This window comes from Panthera tigris, chromosome C2 (genome assembly GCF_018350195.1).
Source record: "Panthera tigris isolate Pti1 chromosome C2, P.tigris_Pti1_mat1.1, whole genome shotgun sequence".
NCBI classification, from domain to species: domain Eukaryota; kingdom Metazoa; phylum Chordata; class Mammalia; order Carnivora; family Felidae; genus Panthera; species Panthera tigris.
In genome coordinates, this window is record NC_056668.1 from 6,948,410 (window position 1) to 6,973,127 (window position 24,718).

The 24,718-nt window shown below is 46.8% G+C and overlaps 1 protein-coding gene across 3 annotated transcripts in view; it reads left to right on the forward strand.

Moving 5' to 3' along the window:
• Positions 1 to 24,718, forward strand: part of ERG (ETS transcription factor ERG) — a 263,697-nt gene that overhangs the window by 17,253 nt on the left and 221,726 nt on the right. The window lies entirely within an intron of this gene.

A 24,718-nucleotide genomic window follows, 5' to 3' on the forward strand; every position in this document is an offset into this window, starting at 1 on the left:
AGATTTCCTGCCTGTGCCAGTGTCCTGCCTGATTGCTACGAGCTGGCGAGAGGCGGGACCTGGGAAGTGGACTGTTCGAACCCGGCCACGTGTTAAAGGCTTTTCCTTGAATTTTTGGCCGCTGGTCCATCATTCCCTGATGGCTTTTATCTTAAGTTTCAAAAGCTTCTGGAGATCAACTCTGCAGCTTACTTGGTTCGTTTTGTTTCGTTTTGACACGAGGGATCTGAGAAGGGGCTCCGAGGAAAGAGTGGGGCATCAGGGGGTTAAAGTGGGTGATGAGGCCAGTGGAGCCCCGGCCATGTTTGCCAAGAACGCGAGGCTCCGTGCCCTCCCAGGGGTCCGAGACTTGGCCCCTTCCTCATGTTGGAAGCTTCCTGGGAAAGTGCACACAGGTTCCGAATGTCTGGTAGAACCAGTGCTTTCTTCCCACCCTCCCCGTCCAGTGGGCCAACACCTTCCACCAGGGATGCCGAACGGTTCAGCGGGGCTGGGGTGGGAGGCATTGGGATGTGACTTCCTCATGGCCTCTCTCACGGTCCCAGCCCCATGATGCTCCCTTCTCGACCCTCAGGCTTGGAAAGGTGCATTGAGAAGCTCAGTGGGCGTAACAAGGTTTCAGGGATATTTTGGGTTTGAGGCAGCCATACTTTGTTACCTACAAAGTTGAAACCCACGAGCTGTTCGTCTACCCTGGAAGCTTGGCAGGCAGCAGAGTGCCCCGGAGAGAGGCTGGCGATAGTGGGGGTGACCAGATGTGTGGTTTTATTGGGCGGGTGTGAGCTGAAATCTATATGAACAGTGTTAGAATGTTTGAACCGTACAAGAGGTATTATGTCCAGGCATTTTTGAACTAGAGAAGGTGGTATCCATAATACTTTGTTCGTTGTGGAAATATTAGAACATACAGACAAAAATATTTCAATCTTTCCACACTCAGACATTATGGCTACTGACAATGATACATTTAATTCCAGAATTCTTTTATACGTATTCTTTTCCCCAAAGTGGATCCTATCACATACACAGTTTATATAACGTGTTTTTATTTTACTGAGGAACACATTGTAAATATCTGTGCATGTCGGTAAACATGTTTCATGAGATATCTTATTTCTGCCACATTATTTTAAGCCTGTTTAGGATTCCCTTGTATGGTCCTATCATGATGGATTTAATTAGTTCTCTCTGTTGAGTATTTAGGCTGTTTTCTGTTTTCTTTATTAGAATCCAAAAGTTCTGCGTCTTGGCTGCAGAATACAGATCCCCGGGTCCCATCACAGAGGAATGAAATCAGGCTCCCCTGGGAGTGAGGCATAGGGGTCGGGACTCATGCTGCACAGTTTGCCAAAGTCTAGAATATGTTCTTGAAAGTGGAATTGTGTGGGGCGCCTGGGTGGCTCAGTCCATTGAGCATCCGGCTTCGACTCAGGTCACGATCTCACCATTCTTGAGTTTGAGCCCCATGTTGGGCTTTGCACTGCTAGCCTGGAGCCTGCTTCGGATTCTCTGTCTTCCTCTCTGTCTGCCTCTCTCCCACACTCGCTCTCTATGTCTCTCAAAAATAAATAATCATTAAAAAAGTTAAGAAAAGAAGAAAGTGGAATAATGTGATCCGGGTAAGTATCTTCATCTATCTTTTGATATATGCGGGCGGCTTATCATTCAGAACTTTTTTCTTTATAAACTGTTTTACACTTTAAGCCTTAAGGCTTCTGAAAGGCGAGGGATGACGAGAATTTGCACGTGGACTTGGGGAAGAGGTCTTACCACACCACATAAGCACACCAGGCTCGTTGGCTTTTGCTTAGTTCTTTGGTGTTGTCACATGACCTAAATAAACAGATGAGCACATTCCTAAGATAATGAAGAAGAATGTATTTGGTGCCTCCTTCTCCCCATGGAGCTTTGGTCGGACCACGGGGCAGGTGCCACGGCCCTGGCCACCAGCAAGCAGCAGTGAGTGCTGCAGGACCCCAGGCCTGTGCCTCTCTGGGCTCCTAACCCGTCCGTAGAAATCTCCCGCAAGCCCGTCCGGTGTTGAGTGTATTCACTCTGAAGGTCCTCTATGTGTGTCATCACTTTTCTACTTTAATTGCTTTTTTTTTTTTCTCGAAGGAATACACATGCATACAGTTAAATGGTACTTCTGGGCTTATAATGTAAAATGCTAGTTCTCTGCCCTCGACCATTCCTTAGCTGTTCTTGGCTGTTCTTTGTCATTCACCTCCATATTTCTAAGTTCTGGGCTCGTGGCACTCCTTCTCGAGCCTTCAGTTTGGACAGGATCAGTTTTCTGTTAAAGAAGATGGGGGTTGGGTTCACGCCCCTCCCTCCCTTCTCCGTTCCGCTGTCCTCACAGTGTAGTGAGGCAAAAATGTCCGCTAAGTTCATGTCCACGTCTAGCGTTATTGTAATGATATAAACGTTAGAGGGGAGCCAGAGGATGTGCCGCGGTTACATTTTGTCTTTTCCCAGACTTACTAACTGGGATTTGCGTGCTGCCTTCGTTTTTCTATGTGCTTACAAATCAGACTGCCCTCCACTCCCCTGGAGGGCTGGCGTGTCCTCTCCGGGCGGGACGGCGTGTTCAGTGATCGCTCGGGGCTGTGGAAGGGAGGGAGGGGGGAGACCCTTGGGAGCCTCGTGCCATCAGGCTCCAGATGAACTGGTTGCTTCCCGGCACTCTGTTGTCCTGGGTCTTGGCTCCTTGTAAAGTCTGGGAAGGTAAGGAATTCGAAATATACGGCAACCAGCAAACAAAGAGAAGCTGGTGACCGAACCGAAGGGTCTTGGCTTAGATCTTCACTTAGAATGGATCATCACTGGGGGCCCCCCGGGTGGCTCAGTCGGTTGAGCGTCCAGCTTCGGCTCAGGTCACGGTCTCGCGGTTTGTGGGTTCGAGCCCCGCGTCGGGCTCTGCGCTGACGGCTCGGAGCCTGGAACCTGCTTCGGATTCTGTGTCTCCCTCTCTCTCTGCCTCTCCCCTGCCCATGCTCTGTCTCTCTCTCTCAAAAATAAGTAAACATTAAAAAATTGTAAACAAAAGAGTAGATCATCCCAGGGAGGGCCAGCTTTGGATCCCAGATGCACCTCCCACTGTGTAGTATTCCACGACATCTTTTTGCCCTCGTTTAGGGCTCTTAGAACTTAAGAGTCCATGCTTCTTATCTGTAAGCATAGCGGGTATTTGCCTCTTTCCTTTTTGATAGTTTGTCTTCTTAGCTAATAACTGGCCTTGAGTAAACATTGGCTTCCTTCGTAGCAGGGAGGTTCCCCAGACAGTGCCCACCCGCCCCTCCAGACACGGGGCCCCAGTCACCCAGATCAGACTCTTACTCCCCACGAGGCGGTTGGACCTGGAGAGGAACTCTGGATGACGCCCTGCAGAAATGCAGCAGTGGCCAAGGTGGGAGATCAGATACTGGTTGGGCCTCCGGGAGCCAGAGTACATTCCTGCCTCGATAATCCCCTTGGAAATGAAAAAAAGGTTCCCTCAAGTTTTTATATTTCCAGCTTTCATCTGCTTCTTACTCACAGGTGCTTCATTCCTTGGCTTGAGCAAATACCTTCAGGGAAAAGGAACCAGATGTCTCTTGGAAAAAAAAAAAGAATTACTTAGCTTGAGGAGACCTTCGTTCCACTAAATCGTACATAAAAGCCCAATAAATAACTGCCCCCGCCCCCGCAAATAGAGGGCACTTCTTTTGGCGGAAGCCCGTGCACTCTGGCCAAGCCCTACCCCACCTCCCCACTGTCCCCAGACCCCCTCTGCCATTGGGGACCAGCGTGAAAACCGCTAGCTGCTCTATTCCGTTCATTTCTTGCATGAGAAAATAGACACCTGTAAAAGTCAGTTGTCCGATATGGCAGGACAGGTGACTGGCAAAGGGGGGCCCTCGCCCAGCATCTCATTCCAACCTGAGTCACGCTGGGGTCAACCGTGTTCGAACACACGTGGTGACAGCCAGAGGGAATCGCCATCACGTGACCCCGAACGCCCACAGCACGGCTTTCACGTCTGCGGCCAACCTTACAGAAACGTGGAAAGGTGATTGCACGGTGGTCTGTCATCAGGTTATATTTTATACTCGATTATGCTTTGAAAATATCACACTGAATTCCTTTGCAACAGTTTTCGGGTTTTGGGTAGGAGATTTTTTTTTTTTTTTTTTTTTTTTTGGCCACGAAGGTAGACATGCCTGTGAAATTTCCTCCTGATTGTTTTCATTTATTTAATTATTTACTATTTATATAATCTACATAGCTACTGATTTTTTTTTTTTTGCCAGCTCAGTATAGATTCTTTTCAAATTTTTTTTTAAAGTTTATTTATTTTTGAGAGAGACAGAATGTGAATGAGTGAGGGGCAGAGAGAGAGGGAGACACAGAATCCAAAGCAGGCTCCAGGCTCCTAGCTGTCAGCGCGGAGCCCGACGCGGGGCTCGAACTCACGAACTGCGAGATCATGACCTGAGCCGAAGTCGGATGCTCAACTGACTGAGCCACCCAGGCACCCCAGGATTCTTTTTTTTTTTTTTTAAAGGTGGTTCATTCATTGTCATTGTATCAATACATTATTATCAACTAAAGTCCATAGTTTACATTAGGGTTGACTCTGTGTTGCATATTCTGTGGGTTTGGACCAATGGAAAATACCATGTATCTATCCACCATTACTGTTCCTACTGAACAGTTTCACAGCCCTGAAAATCCCCTGTGTTACACCTCTTCATCCCTCCCTTCCTATCCCTGAACCCACAGCAGACACTGACCCTGTCACTGTCTCTGCGGTTTTGCCTTTTCCAGAATGCCCTAGAGCTGGGATCAGACAGTACGGAGCCTTTTCACACTGGCTTCTTTCCCTTAGTGATAGGAATTTCGGTTTCCTCCGTATCTTTCTGTGGTTTGATAGCTTATTTCTCTTACTGCCAAATAATTTCCATAGTGTGGATAGACTGCAGCTTATCCGTCCGTTCACCTATTGAAGGGCCTCTTTGTTGCTTCCAGTTATCTTTAGCAGTTATTTTTGTGATATTTTGTGATATTTTTCAAAGCCGGAGCAAAGTTTCTGAGGGAGGGATACGACCTCTAGATGAAATGCTATGCTATTGTAATAAAACTGAGATTCTAATTAAGGATCATGGGTATGCATCCATGCAAAGGGAGCTGGCTATTTTTGATAAAATAAATGTTCCCGATTTCATAGGGTCTGTATCATTTTAGGTCTTTGCTCGGGTGGCCACTAAAATCAGTAATGCAGCTTCTCTAAATATTATATTCCCAAATCACTCTGCATGGAGAGGCATTCACTCCACTCAGTGTGTGTGTTTTTTAAAATGTTTATTTATTTTTGAGAGAGAGTGCCAGCAGGGTAGGGGCAGAGACAGAGAATCCGAAGCAGGCTCCACATGGCCAGCACAGAGCCTGATGTGGGGCTTGAACACATGAACTGTGAGATCATGACCCGAGCCGAAGCTGGACGCTTAACCCAATGCGAGGCTCAGACTCACAAACTGTGAGATCACGACGTGGGCTGAAGTCAGATGCTCAACCGACTGAGCCACCCGGGTGCCCTGAGGTAGATGGTTATCTACACCAGATAATTAGAACCTAGTTTCTTCTTGGCATTCTTAATGCTCATATTGTCTCTCCCTGCATAGACCCAGGGCAGGGAGCTCATCCCCTCATCTTTTTATGGTCCTTTCCACCTAAAAAAAAAAAAAATGTTTGTCAACAGGTGCTTCCTTAGACTGACCTCAGATGGTCTCCTTCATTGTGTATTGTACCTTCTAGAATAACACAATAAGGAGGCTGGTTTTGCTCGCGATTGGCGTGGTTAACCCCTGACACACTGCCTGGTTCCTAGAAATCTTTCAATGAATATTTATCAAGTAATTTCAAAACTGAACAAGTGAATGAATGAATACTTGACAGACCTTCGTATATTTCAGAGGACTATTTCCTTCAATGTCCCTTTTGCAGACAAAACACAGCTAGTTTTTTTTTTTTTTTAAGAGCTATCATACATTGATTTTATTTATATGGACATATGTTTTTTTTCTATCAGTGTTCTTGGAGAGTCATGACCAGAATAGTCCCTAGGAAATCTGGGACCATTCTATTTTGTGATCTCGGCTCTGTGCCTCCTCTGACTATGTTAGCTTCAGGACATCCCCATCACACTGCCCTTGAAAACCTTCATGTGTTTTGTTGGCCCCAAGAATGTCCTAGTGGTATTTTTAAATAAGCATATGCCAAATATTTTAATTCAATGAACTTTCAATGATTTGGGTATGTGAATACCCATGCCTTTCAGGCCTAGTGGTGGGAAATGACAACTTTTCTTTTTATTTGAATATAGTCGACGCTTTATAATAATTTAAAAATTTTTTTTAACGTTTATTCATTTTTTGATGGAGACAGAGCGTGAGTGAGGGAGGGGCAGAGAGAGAGAGGGAGACACAGAATCTGAAGCAGGCTCCAGGCTCTGAACTGACAGCACAGAGGCCGACACGGGGCTCGAACCCCGTGAGATCATGACCTGAGCTGAAGTCGGATGCTTAACTGACTGAGCCACCCAACTGCCCCGACCCCTCATAATAATTTAGAAGTAGAGCGAGTAAAGCTTCTAGCACGATTTGACTTTAGAGAGCCATATGCGAGATCGAAAATTGAGATGACAAAAAGAACGAAATAAACAAAACCAACCAACAAGCAAATAAAAAACATCAAACCTAAAATGATTTCTACACGTTGACGCAGTGTGGAACAAAGGACAAGGACTCACTGGTAGGGATGACATTCACGTAACCGTTACTCTGTGTCTGCCAGCGTTCCGGGATTTCCACATGTGAACCCATTGAATCCATACAGCAGTCCACGGGAAGGCACGTTTTTGTGATTATGTTTTATTGTGGTAGAAAACACAGAAAATGGACCATCCTCATCAACTTTTCAGCGTCTGGCTTAGTAGCGTTAAGTGTATTCACGTTGTTGTAAAGCATGTCTCCAGAACTTCCTCATCTTGAAGACCTGAAGCCCTGTCCCCAGTCAACAGCGGCTCCCCTCTCCGCCCTCCACGGCCCTTGGTCACCACCGTTATATTTGTGGCTCCATGAGTTTCACGGGTTTAGTTGCCCTCCTATCAGTGGAGCCACAGCATGTTTGTTCTTCAGTGACTGGCTCATTTCGCTTAGCATCGTGTCTTCTGTGTTGTAGCAGGAGACAAAATTTCTTCCCTTTTGAAGGCTGTGTACTATTCTACCATCTGCACAGACCACATTTTCTCTATTCATTCATGTGTTGATGGAACCTTGGCTAGCTTACATCTCTTGGCTGTTGTGAATAATGTTGCTCCGAATGTGGGATATGGGTGCACAAATATCTTTTTCAAGACTCTCTGTCAATTCTTTTGGGTATATACCCAGCAGTGGAATTGCTGGATGACATGGTAATTCTATGTTTAATTTTATGAGGAGCCTCCATACTGTTTTTTTTTTAATGTTTATTTATTTTTGAGACAGAGAGAGACAGAGCATGAACGGGGGAGGGGCAGAGAGAGAGAGGGAGACACAGAATCGGAAGCAGGCTCCAGGCTCTGAGCCATCAGCCCAGAGCCCAACGTGGGGCTCGAACTCACGGACTGCGAGATCGTGACCTGAGCTGAAGTCGGCCGCTTAACCGACTGAGCCACCCAGGCGCCCCCATACTGTTTTTTAATAATGGTTCTACCATTTTACTATCCCACCAGTCGTACACAAGGGTTCCAGTTTTTCTGCACCCTGGTCAACACATGCTACTTCCTGTTTTTGTTTTTTTCTTTTTTGTGTTTTGTGGTTTTTTTTTTTTTCCCATCCTAATGGGCGTGAGGCGGTATTTCATTGTGTTTTTCAATCGCACTTTTCTGATAACTAGTGATATTGATAATCTTGTTCATATGCATGTTGGTCACGTTGTGTGGGGAGCACTTTTCCCACATCCATCATGTGGATAAGCAAGTTTAGGCGAAGAAAGGTCAGTCAGTTCGTTCAAAGTCATATAGCGTGTACATGATGGAACCAGAGTTTGAATCGCAGCGTCTTGCTTTGTAACCCCTGCGTTCTGCCCCTTCCCGTGGGGGCACACGTTCGGTGTGGGAGAATGCTGTCCCTTCAAGTCATTTTATTCAAATCTTCTTCCTTATATGGACTCATGACTGATGTCTGAGCAAGGGAAGTAGGAGAGATCCCTTCTTTCCGTTCCTTCTCTGCCTCCCTCCTTCTCCCGTCTTTCCTTTCCCCCTTTCCACAAGTACGGACCGTGTACCTGTCCGGGTCAGCTGCCATATGCAGGTGCTTGGAGAATGGAAAGGTGACCGGGACAGAGTGTCCCCTGTTACCACTGAGGTTCCGGACACACTTGGGAGATTCACTGTGTGTCCATGTGATTTTTCTTCCAACCTTGGACCGGAAGAAGACACAATATTTCTAATGACAGCAGACTGAACTAGAACTGCCTTGGATAAACTAGAATGTGTGATTCTCTTTGAGATGAGGCTGTAATAGGAGAGGCACAACAAATGCGAAAAATAAGGGAGGGTTGAACGCGTTTTGGAACTTGAGAGATGACTTCTGTAGCGTGGCGATGGTGGAGTGATGAATCGAACAGAAGCCGTTTAGGCTGGGTTTCCCCAGCAAAGCATACCCTCTAGAACTGTCTATGGGATTTTGTTTGCAGACGCCAGGTCTGAAGTGCTTCCTGACTTGCCAGGGGGGCGGAGCTGGGATGAGGGCCATGGCCACCAGGAGGTCAGGACAGGAGTACGGGGGCTTTTTGCCTGTCTACACAGACCTTTGCCAGAGTAGGGGGTGGAAAAGGCACGGGATCAGGTGTGCATATGCAGTAACACCGAGTTGTTCTAGTATTAGCAGGATTCCCTGGATTTGGTCCAAAGGAAAGGAAAGTAGTAAAACGGAGGTCAAAATTGGGACCACGCCATCTCTTAAAAAGGATGGGAAGGCTATAAAAGTCTTCCCAGGCTCTTAGTTATTTTCTCTCTGCTGCAAATGACATATAGCAGCAACAGAATGTTAAGTTACCACTAAAAGCAAAATTTCCCCCAGCGTGCTTTAAAGAGACGAGACATGTGGGCGTTTAGTGTTACTGATTCTTCCTGATGCCATTTTTTTTTTAAACCAAATTTTCTATGACTCATAGAAACTCCCATTCTCTCTCTTGACTGTAAGACTCTGTGAATCCGTGTGCTTGGTCTGTGAGACGTTCAAGCAAAGACCACCTGGATGGGAAGCACGGTGTAGGGAACGGTGTGTTTCGAAGGTGCCGGATCTTTGTTCTTGAGGGCAGGATACGCACAGAGTTGGGGGAGGAGGATGCCCGGGATAAAGAGAACGTTTATTTCCCGCCTAAAACATGAGGAGTGTGCTGGTGGGTCTTCCTAGTCTCTGCCAGAGCTGAATGCAGCCAGACTCTAAGGGCTTTTTTTTTTTTTACGGTGTTTCATCTTCTATGAAATGGATGGGGTGAGGCACCCTTTACCTTCCTTCATCTTCTTGGGGTTTTTTTTTGTTTTTTTGTTTTTTTGTTTTTTTGTTTTTTTGTTTTTAACTTTTCTTCGTTTCCTTTCTTCTTCTTCTTTTTTTTTTTTTTCCTTTGCCATGCTTCTCAATTCAGCTGCCTGTCCTACTTCCTGTGGGGAGGTTTATGGTGAATGGCTCTCTTTGTATTGCACATCCCTGGATCCTTTATGTCCTACAAAGCTAGCTTATCAATGAAGCAAGTACTCGCTCGGTCACAGCTGTTTCTTAAAGCTCCTCCTTTCTGCACGCAATCCTAGGAAACCTTGAAGATTTACAGCTTGGTGCCAGAAAACATTTTCAAGATGATTTTCACGTGTGCAAAGCTGGCTTGCTGTCTGTCAGTACTCCTTCTTCCCTTCCTCCTTGGGAACAGAACGCCTGCATGTGCTCCAAGAACAAAGACCACATTTCCCAGTTTCCTTTGCAGCCGAGTACAGCTACGTGACTCTGATCTGGCAATAAAATACGAGCAGAAGGGCCATGTGCAACTTCCAGGAAGTATCCCTAAAGGGAAGAATGGACTTCCAGGTAGAATCTTTAAAGGGTGTACACTCTGCTTTCCTTTGTCCTTCCTACCTGCTGGATTGTTGATGTGATGGCTGGAGTTGGAGCAGTCGTTTTGTGTCTGGCTTATTTCACTTAGCAGAACGTCTTTAAGGTCCACTGTGGTGTAGCATGTATCAGAATTTCATTCCTTTTTAGCCTGAATAACATGCCATTTCATGTCTGTACCTCATTTTGTTTATCCATTCATCTACTGGTGGACATTTGGGTTGTTGCCACCCTTCACCTGTTGTGAATAGTGAGCATTGATGTATAGGTATCTGTTTGATTCTCTGCTTTCAGCTCTTTTGTGTAGAAGTGGGATCGCTGGATCATTTGGTAATGCCCCTTTTTGAGGAGTTGCCACATACCCTTTTATGGTGCTTGTATCATTTTAACATTCCTACCAGTGATGCCTAAGTGTTCCAATTTTTTCACATTCTCACCAACACTTGTTACTTTCTGTTACTTTGATAGTAGCCATCCTAATGGATATGAAGCTATATCTCATCGTGGTTTTGATTTGCATTTCCCAGATGATCAGCGATGTTGAAGGTCTTTTCCCGTGCTTGTTGGCCATCTGTATATCTGCTTGGGAGAAATGCCTGTTCAAGTGTGTTGCCCATTTTTAAATTAGATTGCTTGTTTTTAAAAGCTACCATTATTATTTTTTAAAGCAAGTTATCTGCTGTCATTTAAACGTAAAATGAATCATAACTGCACATTGCCCTGTTGCTCTGGTAGTAACGAGAACCCCTTGGGTGGGGAGGGTCACGGAGACGTAGTGTCCCAATTCTTGAAGCCAGCTAACATTGCCTCTGGGCCAGGTGCAGAGAGAGCAGTGATTTGCCTCAGGTTACCTGCTTGGAGGCTGAGCAGAGACGGAGGGACTTAGGACTACTACCGTCTCATGCAGGAGGTTACATCTCACCGCCTCCAACTAGAGAGCTCTACAAACAGTCATCTGTAAGCCTTCGATGCTCTTTTAAAAAACATGTTTATTTATTTTTGAGAGAGAGAGCACAAGAAAGGGAGGTACAGACAGACAGGGGGACAGAGGATCTGAAGTGGGTTCCCCGCTGACAGCGCAGAGCCCGATGGGGAGCCCGAACTCCCCAACCGTGAAATCATGACCTGAGCTGAAGTCAGATCTCAACAGACTGAGCCACCCAGGCACCCCAACCTTAGATACTCTTGTCCAGGGGCTGTGGGATGCTGTGAACTGTGTGCTAAGCATGGGAAACTTCACTATCAAACTGGGAAGTCATCTACCTAAAAACAGGTCCCCTCTTAGCATTAATGGTAATAGAAATGAGAACAATAACAATAATTAGTTTAGGAGAGTTTAGGGGAAGGGGATACTTTGGATGACATTTATAAACAAAAGCTGTGTGTTGCTGCTTTCTGTATCTCTTGATAAAAGAGAAAGAAGTTAATAATGCAGGTATCGCAAACAGTGATCATTTATACACAATGCGTAAAAATGCTCGCCTAGCCTGGTTGACTCTGGAGCACGACAGGTGTCATTTTGAGAGCCTGAAGCAGGTGGAGGGAAGAGGTAGGAGACTAGGTGGAAGTGTGGATGGGCAGTGAGGTGCTATGAGCCCCCTGTGAGGGCCCCCCACGTCCACAGGAAAGGAGCGGCCAGGTTCTTTGAGTTGCCAGATTGGCATGGTTGACTCTGCCGTGTTCACAGCTGTCCTGTGATAGACACGCCCCCAGATGAATGCTCTGACTCTTCGCTTGGTTTGGTAGCTCGGGGCGTGCAGGTGGCTACTGGTCAGGGACGTCGCGTGCTTTAATTGACCCCTTCCTCAGCCATGAGGTCATCACGTTCACAGCGTCGAGTTTGTGGTTCCGGGTAGGGTACGGGGCTCATCCGTAATTGGCGGCTCATGTGGTCCCCCCGATGGGCAAAGCTCTCGAGAATCGTTTCTAAATGGCTGACCTCATGCAACCCTGTTACGGACTCTGTGGTCTTTTGTTTCTTTATGACACGAGTGCAATTCAGTGTAGAAAAAATGATAAATACAGAGAAGCAAAAGGAAGGGGAAAAAAAAAAACCTCCCTGTAACTTTCCTTGGAGTTAGCCTCTATCATTATCTTGTTTTATGTATTTCCAGACTCTACTATGCATCATGACAGAAAGATATACGTTGAAAAGGCACTACCTCTCCTCCCTGCCTAGGAGGATTACAATATTTAAAAATACTGAGGAGGTCAGAGAGATGAGCAAGCCTGACTGCTTATTCACATCTTTAAAGAGCTGGAAAAAACCCCCGGTGTCTTAGAGAAAGAAACACTAAGAGTTCAGGTGTACTCATCTTCCACAGTATCACATGGGGTAAAGACAGAAGTACCGAATGGAATGCGTTAGCTTTCGTGTGCTGTGTCGCCAGGCGTGTTGTTCAGCGGGCACTGTTTTCCCTGTGGCAGGAAGCAGGAAGCAGGTTGCTGAGTGCAGCTGGGGCACAGGCACCCTAGCGGCGTGGCTGTTCCGTGCTCCACCCCTGCATTAAGGCTCTGCCAGCAGCTCTTATTGAAGGAGCTGTGTTATCATGTTTTTGTTTTTTTTGTTTGTTTGTTTTTTGTTTTTTGTTTTTTTTGTACTGATTCACAAGAAGCCTTCAAAAACAATAGTTAAAAAAGTTTTTTATTAAATGTGTATTTATTTTGAGAGAGAGACAGAGTACAAGCAAGGGAGGGGCAAAGAGAGAGGGAGACACAGAATCCAAACAGGCTCCAGGTTCCGAGCTGTCAGCACAGAGCCCAACATAGGGCTCGAACTCAGGAACCATGAGATCATGACCTGAGCCAAAGTTGGATGCTCAACTGACTGAGCCACCCAGGTGCCCCTAAAAAAAAATTTTTTTTTTAAAGTTTATTTATTTTTAGAGAGAGAGGAAGAGAGAGCGAGACAGAAAGACAGACAGACACAGAATCCCAAGCAGGCTCCACACTGCCAGAACAGAGCCTGATGCAGGGCTTGAACCCACGAAACCACGAGATCATGACCTGAGCCGAAGTCAGACACTTAACCAACTGAGCCACCCAGGTCCCCAATAGTTTTTTTTTTAATATGGAATTTGAACATCGCTTCTGTTGCTTTTCTATTAATGCTATTTGTTGCAAATATTTTTTTGAGATTTTAAAACTGTTTTGTGTGTAAAATACTGCTTATGTCTTTCACTGTTTCATTGTTTCGTTTGCCAATGTATCTTTTCAAATGGCATGCAGTGTTTGTAACAGTTTGTCGTCAATTATGGCTACAAAACTGAATTCAGTTGTATGAGGGATCATACTTCCAAGTAAAACAAATACAAAATGTTTTGGTCTTATTGTCTTCAAAATCAGCTCCTTTGTTGTCATGTGGTTTACTGTGATTGCTGCATTCAGAAAAAGGTGTTTTCTCTTGGCCAAAAAGGGGCCATCAATAAATTAGGGTTATAAATAAATAATACACACTCTACTTCCCTTATTTAGTTGTAACATTAAACTATAAATTTAGAAAGGGATGATAAAACTTAAAAAAACATGTAAAAAATAGCAAGATATAAAAATAACTATGTGCTTACTTTTTCTCATTTTTTAAATATACTTTTGGCTTATACTTAACACACTGACCGTAAATGTCATACATTATGATGGGGCCCTCCCAGTGCATGACCAGATTGGTTCACGATGTGACTTCTGAACTGGTCTATACTGCGTTCAGAGGAACGAGTCCACCGAACACACATTTGGTGGCACAGTGATGTCCAGTTGCCGTAAAAGTTCCCAGACCCTTCTTGCTTTGTATACTTCCCTCATCGTGGATGAGGAGTGAACATTCTGGGACTGGGCACTGGTCTGCGGACCAGACTTTGAGCCCCACTGCTACAGAGGAGATTGGGGTCAGAGGGGCTCAGAAAGCAGTCAGTCAACACATTTATTCAAATGAGCTTCAACTATTCTTATTATAATGGGCTTTTTGGGGCTGCCTCAATGAGTTTATCGAAGATTATTCTAAGTAGTCAGCACCATAATGCTAACAGTATGAATTAACAAGTGCGTAAATACTCTGCTTTCCACGAAGCAGCTGGCGTGGGAGCAGTGCTTTTACTGTAGACCTAGTCAAAAGTCGAGTGTCAATATGAAAACCAACAGAACCTAGATCCCAAAGCCAGCTCTCCAAAATCAGCCTGACCTAGGACCTCTGTTTTTCCTTTCGGCTTCTTGGAAGCAGTGCCTCGCCCTGTGCTCAAGTTCAAGGCCGTGCTTTGCCTTCTGCTGTTTGAGCCAGCCCATGCTCACTGCTTTTAGTCTCCTCATATAGCACCTTGACCTGCTTTCTAACAGGATGTTTTGATCTCTTTCCCAGAGAACACGGTGATGAGTGTAAGGGGAGGCCATGAGGGTAGTATTTAAAAGATTAGCAGCTCTTGGGGCGCCTGTGTGGTTCTGTTGGTTCTGTTGGTTGAGCGTGCAACTTCGGCTCAGGTCGTGATCTCGAGGTTCATGAGTTCAAGCCCGCGTCGGGCTCTGTGCTGACAGTTCAGAGCCTGGAGCCTGCTTCGGATTCTGTGTCTCCCTCTCTCTCTCTCTGCCCTTCCCCTGCTCGTTCTTTCTCTCTCCCTCTCCCTCCCTCTCTCTCAAAAATAAACATTAAAAAATGAAATAAAATAAAAGATTAGCAACTCTTAAAAACGAATGATACAAGCAGACCAAATCACTGTGTTTTTTTAGACCTTTGCCTCTGAGAGAGAAATTTATATATTTCTCAATTTTTCATTCTGCCTTCATAAGCTTGTAGTGCTGAAAATGAATATTCTGGATGAAATAAGTCAGCACTTTTGGAGAATGCCTTTCTCTTTCAAAGCAACAGTTTCAAGCCATAAGGTATGCATCGAGTTTATTTCTGTTCTAAACAAAATTCTCAAAGGATGTAGGTGGGTTGATGTGAGAGATACGGTACATCCTCTTTGCGCAGTTACGACACCGCATTGTCTTTTGGGGGCAGTGTAACGGGAACGTGATGTGACTATACATGAATATCTATATTTTTATTTCATTCATTCACTTGTTCACTCAGCATTCTCAAAATATGTTTTCCGCGTGCCAGAATATTTGCTGACTGTTGGGGATATGAGCATATGAAGACATTCTCTCTTTAGGGTGCTCACAATGGAGTAGGGGAGGCAGCCTCTAAGATGTTGTGGTAAGGGCTCTGATGAAAATGACTCGTGTCAACACCTGCCGTGTTTCAAAAGTACTACTCTCAGTGCTTTACATTTCTTAAAATGTCGAACAGTTGCCACAGTTTTATCCCGCGGGTGCTCTTATGGGCACTTTGCAGATGCAGCAAGTGAGAGCCAGAAGAGGTGAGGAATCGCCCGAGGGCGCACAGCTTGTGAGTGGGGGAGCTGAGATTCAAAGCCGTCTAGCTGAGCTCTGCTCCCAGCTCCGCACTGGGACGGAGGTGGACAGGTGCTCCAGGAGGAGCCACGGAAGGGGTGTTTCACCAAGACCTTGCAGGCATCAGGGATGGCTTCCCAGAGGGGCTGCTACATGCATTGGTTGTAAAGGGCAAATCAGAATTATCTGGAACGAGCACAGAGGCGGATTCCAAGAAGTGCATGCAAAGCGCGCGGCTGGAGTGCTGGGCGCATTCCGGAGGCAGCCAGCGGTGCACCGAGGCTGCACCGTAGGACGGGCAGTGGAATGGCCGGAGATGACCCAGAAGGTAGGAGTGGGGACCTCCAAGTCGCATTGTTGGCTCCTCTTGGAACTTTTTTTTCCAAGGCTTCAAATGCAGCCTGAAGGATAAAGACACCTGAGATGCTTTAATAAATAGTTTCACTAGTCACAATGACAGACATCTCAAGAATGTTTTTATTTGATATGGGATTACTACGACTCTGAGAGCTTTAAAAAATTATTGTAAAAAATTTGCTTGGGAAGAAATGACTCACTTGAATTGTGAGTGAGTGAATTGTGAGTGTTATCAAGGATACAGTTAGAGATCTCCTTTAAGAGATCCCGTGGCTGAGTGTTAGAGCCGCACCGTTAACTTACGGAATAATGCTGCTTGTGTGTTGGAGGCAGGGAGTTCAAATGCATAGATTCGAGTTCAGTTCCTCCCAGGCAGGTGAAATTCTATGCCCTAGTCCTATGATTGCCTCTAGCGCAAAGCCACATAGGCACTTCATTTCTGAAGGGGGGAGCATCCGAGTCTAGGACTTTGATTCTCTGCGACGGTTATGTGGAAAACAAGCTCAGACACGTGAGAGCCCTGTTGCACGGGCTCATATTGTTGAACGTGTCATTGTCACGTGACAGAACCCTCAAACACCACCTGGCGGGTGAATTCTTATTTTGCTCACGACGAACTTCTCAGAGGTAATTTGCAAAAGTCTTACGTGTGGCTGCTACGTTTTAATCCAGTCTGCACTGCGTGAGAAATTAACCTTTGTCTTCATTTCCTTTCTGTGTATTTCATGGGTGTGCACCACACCTGCGCGTGTGTATGTCTGTTAGCTGTGTGATACGGAAGGAGTCCCGGGAAGCCTTTTAAAAGCTCGGGATGGGCCGAGCCTCATTTTCCTCGCTGTCAGCCCGCTTTCAATGTCCTCTGTTGATCCGGCTCAGGATGCAAAGAGGAATGCTAGTTGGTGAGTTGCAGTTAATGGTGGAGAGTGAAAAGCCCAGAGTTGGGCTAAAACGAGGATGTATCCCTTGCGCCCACTGAGCTGATGGCCTGTGGCAGGGGCGTCCTGGTGCAGTGGATGGTAGCCTCCGAGGGGTGTCCTCCAGGATGCGCCCACCTCTCTTCCCGGTGGTCCGGCACCTGGGCAGTCCGGGGGCGAGCCAGAGTCCCAGAGGCTCCTTCCAGAACAGCCTCTTGCTTAAATGGGGGTTGAAGGCCGCGTCTGCCCTCTGTCGCTTCCCAGGCTTACGCACTCCGCGTGTAGCCTGGATGTCGGCGCACCAAAGGCCGAGATTGTTCTGTGCTCGCCTTTGTGAACAGCTCTGCTGGCTCATTGATCTTGCAAATCTGTTGGGCTGAGCTACCACAATGGCTCACGTCATGTCAGAATTCCCCTTCAGAGCAGATTCTCACTTGGAAGGGCACTCATGTGGAGTGGGGTGGAGAACACCTAAGCAAAGTCTGGAAGTTCCGGTGGTAAACTTGAACCAATTCAGTCTTACCTTGGGCTGACCTTGCACGGCCACCTGGAACTGTCTTGGGGTCAGGGGCCTACCGTCTTTGAGGTAGGCTGATGTTGCTTTTTGGATGTATGTGTGGGGGGACTGGTTTCATTTATGTATCAGTCAGCTTTTGCTGCAGTGACAAACAGCTCTAAAAAAACCTCAGTGCCTTAGAAGAACAGAGGAAGCGGCAGTGGGAGGAAACTTGAGGGCAAGCAGAAACATGTCATTCCTCTTTAAGTTGCCACCTGGGACTGGCGCACGTTCACTTTTGCCTGCATTTATTGGTCAAAGTGGGGCACGTGGCCAAGCTCAAAGCTAAGGGGGAGGCACATATACTTTGGCCGCTAGAAGGCAAGAGCATGCCGTAAGACCACAAGACAGTGCATCGAGCTGCCGTATCCTATTACAGGAGAGAGGGAGCTAAGAGTTGGAACAGTAATCCACGGTAATCTGCCACAATCCATTTATCACATACGGGAGTCCGTCTGTTACTTCAAGGGACCTCATCCAGCCCATGTCTTCCAATACTACCCATGTGCTGATGACTCCCCATGTCTCCATCCCTAACTACGCCCGCTCTCGAAAGCCTGTATCCAACTGTTGACTTGGCCTTTCACTTGGACACCGAATGGGCATCTTTAAACCTGTTCCTCCCGTAGTCTGTGCTCTCTTAACAAATTGTGGAAATCCTCCACATCCTCCCCCACTTCTTCCTGCGGTGCCAGGGGTGAAGTATATTGCAGTATGTCTAACGTCCTTCTAACCAAACAAGTCTGTGCTTGGTGAGTGTGTGTAAGTAGCTTCCAAATGGATTCCACTTTCCAAGCTCTTTAGGGCTGTTGTTTCAGGACCAGATTTACCAGACCGATGCCCCCCTACCCCCAACGCTGCAGTGGGAAAATTGGCTTAGCCCCGGGCGGTGGACAGAAAGGCCTGTCCTTGGATGAACCTGGATGGTGGAGTCCACATTTGACCCTGCCCATTTGTCTCCAAAATCCGTGCTTTTTCTCTACAATGATGTCATTGATAATGTCATTTGCGTGTGGCATCCTTAACGTCTTGATGACGGGAACATTTTAAGGGTTTAGAATATCTGTTTTCTAATTTATTAAAAACCAGTTCCTTACCCACGAGACAGTGGAACCTGTATTTTAAAATGAGTAAAACCAGTGTTCTCTATCTTTGGTCCTTTTCAAGTCACGATAGCGTTCCTTCTGCAGACAGAGTGACCGCAGAGCCGTGGAGCTCATTGGAGTTTTGTAGCTATAAGCTAGAGGTCCGTTTGGCTAGCGCCCACGGGGAGGACAGATGAATTGGCACTGGTTTTAGTCCTCGGAGTAAAGAGCAGGAACAAAAGAACGAATCATAGCTTCGACGCTGCACAATCCCTCCACCCCCTACACCAAACCAAGCCCACAACTGACCACATAAAACCAGACCAGACGAAAGAGCTAAATAGCAGAAGATCCTTTGTGAAGACACCAGGTCACGTTGAGGGTATATAGTACTGATTTATGGATTCTCTTTATCTAACACTTAAAATGCTGATTTACAGAGGGAACACAGCCCAGATACTCTGACAGAGTAGAGCGCTTTTGCTTGGCCGGCGTTCCGTGGATTTTCAACGGGCTGTTCACTGGGTGTTTTCCCATTCAAGTGTGTCAAGCTTTGTGAGTTGGAATCACACTACACACGTTCAAGACTCATCCAAAGACTGCAAACTTTACCAGGTGTCCCCTTTCCTTTGGGGATTGATCCTGGCCATTAGACCATAACCTACATATTTTTCTTCCTCTTTTGTTTATGTTGGTATTCTCATAATAACCATGATGAATTATACCTCAGGATAAAATTAATGCTCCCAGTACTGGAAAGTGATAGCAATGATGCTACTTTAAGCCAGAATACTATAAATTCCTGGCTAAAACAGCACTCTGAGATGGGACAATAGCTTGACTGGCTAATTTATGAAGCCATAAGGCCGGTAATAAATTCTGGTCCTGTAAACGGTGTCAGGCGATGTAGATTGAAACATAATAGATTCAGCTGATACGTCGTGCAGGGCCTCCGGAGCTACCCCCATTAGCTAGAATCTCAGAAAAGTGATGCTCGTAGGTTGGCTAGAAGATCTCATGCACCATCGTTTTAACTAACGTGGAGGACTAAAGGCCATAGTGTTAAGGAACTGGGAGGCCAGGTAGTGAAGTAGGCCTGAGATGAACTGGGAGAGGAGGAAGAAGGGGAGAGGGAAGAGACGTCACATCTTGGGACAGGTCGTTTGTATGCATTGAACACTCTTCTCTGGCCCTCTGGACACCAGGTACGTGGGCCACGATTCCAGACCCCTTTGGCTGGTGAAGCTAGAGTCCCTGAAATACTTTCAGCTCAGCGTCTGGGCTGCCTGGGGGGTGAGGCAGGAACTAGATCTCCGGGTCGAGTTCATCCCAGATGCCATCCTGGAGACGTGGGGGATGTGGATGGCAACAGATCACAGAGCCCGGATTCGATTTGATTTGGAATATCTGGCGGACCCGGTGGTCTTCCTACCTAACCCAGCTTTATGTGACCTTTGTCGAATTACATCTTCGTAATATATTTGGGTCCTCTTCGGTTCCTTCCTCAGATACTATCTTTGATTTATTTATTTATTCCTTTGTTGTTTTAAAATTTGTTTGATGTTTATTTATCTTTGAGAGAGAGAGGGGGAGAGAGAGAGAGAGAAAGGAGACACAGAATCCCAACCCATGGACCGTGAGATCATGACCTGAGCCAAAGTCAGACGCTCAACCGATTGAGCCATCCAGGTGCCCCTGCTGTCTTTGATTTAGTAAGTACTGGCTACATTTTCAGAACTGGGTTTGACTCTGGAACACAGAGTGACCCACTTAATTGTCCCAGCACTCTGGGGCGTAAGTATGATTTTATTCTCATTTGATAGCTGTGAAACTGAGGCACAGAGTGGAGCCTTGGCCAGAGTCACGCTGCTGGTGAGTGGCCGAGGGGAACTGGAACCCATTTCAATTAATTAACCCACTTGAATCTCCGTGCCCGCTGTCTCCCATCACAGGGGTAAAACACTTTCTTCAGCGGAAGGCGATGCTGGGTGGTCCTGGGTGTCCTGTTATGCCCGACACGGTGTGGGTTTTGTGTTCTACTGACAGCATAGCTACATTGCCAGTAGGCCATTGCCTTTTGCTGGAAGAATCTGCTGAAAGGCTGAGTATTGCCCATTTTATTATTATGTTTTCAAAAATTTTTGTTCCTTTTCTTTCTTTTCCTTTTTTTTTTTTTTTTTTGTCCCCAAATGAGGAGACGGACTTGTTCTTGCCCACCTTATGGTTGTGGCAGTTTAAAATGTCACCAGCGAGGGGCACCTGGTTGGCTCAGTTGGTTGAGCATCCGACTTCGGCCCAGGTCATGAGCTCATGGTTCGGGAGTTCGAGCCTTGGCATCGGGCTTGCTGCTGTCAGCACAGAGACCACTTCTGATTCTGATGCGCTGTCCCTCACGCTCTCTGTGCCCCTCCCCCGCTGGTGCTCTCTATCTCAAAAATAAACATTAGAAAAAACTGTCACCAACTAAGCCTCTTGCTTTTGGGGCCAAAGAATGTCTGTTAGGTTCCATTTGCTCTAAGTTGCCTTTCGATTATCGCTCTGTGTTACGTTTTCATTGTTGGCTGTGATTTTTACGGGACTTGCACCGTCCTGCCAGTTTATGGATTCTGATGTTTGCTGCTTCCATTCCTACCTCCTCCTGCATGGATCTGTTTATTCTCGGGTCATCTTTTTCTGCCCTCTTTTGGCAAAGGCTGTGAGGTCACTTTCACTACCCCCCTCCCCCACCATGAGGAGGGGTCTTACTTCCAGCTTCCAGTTGAGGCTGCATTGTTGTGGTACATTCTGCCCGTTTCCCCGCATGGCTTTGCCTTGATTCTCTGTGTTGTTTTCCTCTCTAGTCTGCCTGCCGGTGTTCTGGAAGCTTCTATCCCCGTCCTCCAGTATTGGCCAGTAAGCGTTCAGGCCCGCTTCTCATTCCTTCTTCTGGCCGTGGCTCCTGGCCAGCCCTGCCCTGCGAGGAGCCGCTCCTGCTGACTCAGGGCCACCAGGCATCCCTCCCCTCTCTGCTGGCTATGAGGGTGGCCACGCGGGGTACAGTGGGGCCTTCCTTCCTCGCCACTCTGCTCTGGACAGGGGTTTCTCCCTGTACTCCCTCAGCGGCGGACTCTCAGCGAACTCTAGGGAACAATGACAACAAGTGGCCTCCAGTTTGAATCTGAACAAATCCCATGGCACGTTTACAGTGAGCCGCGAATAATGCCGACGCTACAGGACATCTCTCCCGCACCTAGGGCAGAAGCTCTCCTGGTGCCTCCACTCATTATGTGCCGTGGAAACGAGCACAGGGGCGCCTGGCCGGCTCAGTCGGCAGAGCGTGAGACTCTTGATCTCAGGGTCATGAGTTCGAGCCCCATGTTGCTTGTAGAGACCTCTTAAAAATAAAATCTTTTTCAAAAAAAAGAGTGAGTGTAGGATTGGCATTGCCTCTGGCGGGGGGCGGGGCGGGAATTGGTGAGGAAGGAGGTTTAACCATGTGCCTGCTACATGTATTTGTTCCTTTAAAAACCTGTCAAGACCATTACAAAGGAAGGCGTGGGTATGTTCTTTTTTTAAAATTTTTAATATTTTTTTAAAGTTTATTTATTTACTCTGAGAGAGATAGCACAAGCAGGGGAGGGGCAGAGAGAGGGGTGGACGGAGAATCCCAAGCAGGCTCTGCACGGTCAGCACAGAGCCGGATGCAGGGCTCGATCTCATGAACGGTGAGATCATGACCCGAAATCAAGAGTTGGGTGCTTAACCGACTGAGCCCCGCCAGGTGCCCCTAAATCTCTGCCTTTTAGACATACTAACCATGCCATTGAATCTTAGAATTGGTCATCTCTGCCAAAATTCATGAGGGCTTAGGGGACCCTTCCCAAGGGTTATTGATGTGACTGTGTGACTGTGTCATCCCAGCTGGTCACCACAGGTGGGTTTGCACAAGCAGAAGGGGACCCGGTTCCTCAGGTCTTTTTGCTGGAAATTCGGGCAGGTGAGGTCATGAAATGCTGTCTCTTCTCAGGGCATCTTGACGCATGGATTGGCTTTTGCCGGGAGGAGCATCTCATCGTTTCCTTGGGGAAGGTCCACGAAATTGCCTGGTGCTCCGTGTAGTGGCATTTTTAGAAACCTTTAGAATCCTTTGGCTCCACAAACATTTCAGAAATCAAAGCTGAACTCTATTTAAAACCAAGGGTCACCTCCATTCATTGAGAGGCATTAGTTAGACTGTGTTTCTGCCCTGGAACTCTTGAGGGCTTACGATATAAATAAACGAGGGAGGGGAGGACAGACGGACTGTATGTGTCAACTTGACCGGGCCACAGGGCATCCAGGTGTTTGGTAAGACTTGACTCTGGGTCTGTGAGGGTGTTTCTGGATGAAATGAACGTTTGAGTCAGTAGACTGAGTAAAGCATGTTGCTTCTCCTAATGAGGGTGGGCCTCATCCTATCAGTCGAAGGATGATTCACCTTCTTGTGAATAACAGGGGACTTCTCCTGCCTGACATCAGGAAGGATGCATCAGGTTTTTCCTGCCTTCATACTTGAATCGACACGCCAACCCTTGGGTTTTGAGGCTGCCTGCTTTCAGGCTGGAACTTCTGCTGGTGGCTTTCCTGGTTCCCCAGCTTGCTGACTGCAGATCTTCTACGGGGACTTCTCAGCCTCTGTAATTGTGTGAGCCAGTAGCTTACAATAAATGTCTTCACACACACGCATGCACACACACACACACACACACACACACACACACACACACATATATACACACACATCTTGTGTCTCTGGACAAGCTTGACCAATACATCTCTTCAACTTTGGGTGTTTCCAGACTTAAGTTCCCTTGTTTCTGGACCCTTCTTCAGTTCAGTCCAGTTCAGCAGACGTTTACTGACTGTGTGCTGTGTTCCTGGGGTGGCGTTGAATAGGAGGAGAGCGACGTCCTTCTTCTCAGTGTGATCCCGGGTGAGTGTAGGCAGTAACCCGTGCCTTTAACATATCGCTTCTCTGTTTAGTTCATCAAAACTTTTTTCAATTTTTTAAAATTTGTTTTATTTTTAACGTTGTTTATTTATTTATTGGAGGGGGGCCAGAAAGAGAGAGGGAGAGGCAGAGAGAGAGAGAGAGAGAGAGAGAGAGAGAGAATTGCAAGGAGGCTGCACGCTGTCAGCACTGAACCTGATGCAGGGCTCGAACCCACGAACCGTGAGACCTGAGCCGAAATCAAGAGCTGGAAGCTTAACTGACCATACCACCCGGGCGCCCCCCGGTTCAAATTTGTGCCGCATGGTTAAGAGATGAAAATAGCTTAGTGCCTTAATAACCAATCATTCACTCATTCCCTGAATACTTCTTAGCGCCCACTCTGTGTCCGGTGTTAGACCACAGACAGGAGACACCGTGTAAGTGTGGCTACGGTCTTCCAGCCAGAGGTAAGCCATTGTGAGTGCTTCCTGGCTCATAAGCGCTGACTGGATGCACATCTTCCCAACTCCGCATTCAGTGACATCGTGCTGGTGGCTGGAAGGTGGCCACAGTGGAGTGTTTGTACCATGGAAATTGGCAGTCCCTACAAATTGGGGTTTTTTTTCCCCCTAGGAAAGAACACTTTTACCAGCACAGCACTGCCTCAATCTTACATTGTAATAATCAGCCATCATTTAGCACGAACATTATTATTTAATGTCGTTATTTTTTAAAGTTTATTTTGGGAGAGGGAGAGACTGAGAGAGCGTGCGCGTGTGCAGGCAGGGAAGGGACAGAGAGAGAGAGGGAGGGAGAGAATCCCGCACAGGCTCCGTGCTGTCAGCATGGAGCCCGATGCGGGGCTCGATCCCACGAACTGCGAGATCAGGTCATGAGATCCGAGTCAGACACTTAACTGACTGAGTCACCCAGGCACCCCTAGTATCATCATTAATATATATTTCTTTATCCGATTTTCTACATGCTGGACACTTTACAGACCTTGTCTCAATATTTTTACAGCTACCTCTGAGGTGGTTTCTGTTCACCAGGGAACCGAGGCTCGGGGATGTATGTCACCAAGGTCGACCAAAAGTTAACATCAGAGCCAGAGTCAGACTCAGCCCTAACGTCAGAGCCCCCGATCCCACCCTCTGGGAGATACTGCCTCCTTTCCGAAGGAAGGACCACATGTGCATTTTGGACAGGTGCCTTCCACACGTCCAGTGGCTTCACCTAACGGAATAGGACGCAGGGGACTTTTAGGCTCTGTGAAAAGTCAGTCTGGATATTTTGCTCAGATAATCATTTTATTCAGCTAGATAATTTAGCAACTCTCA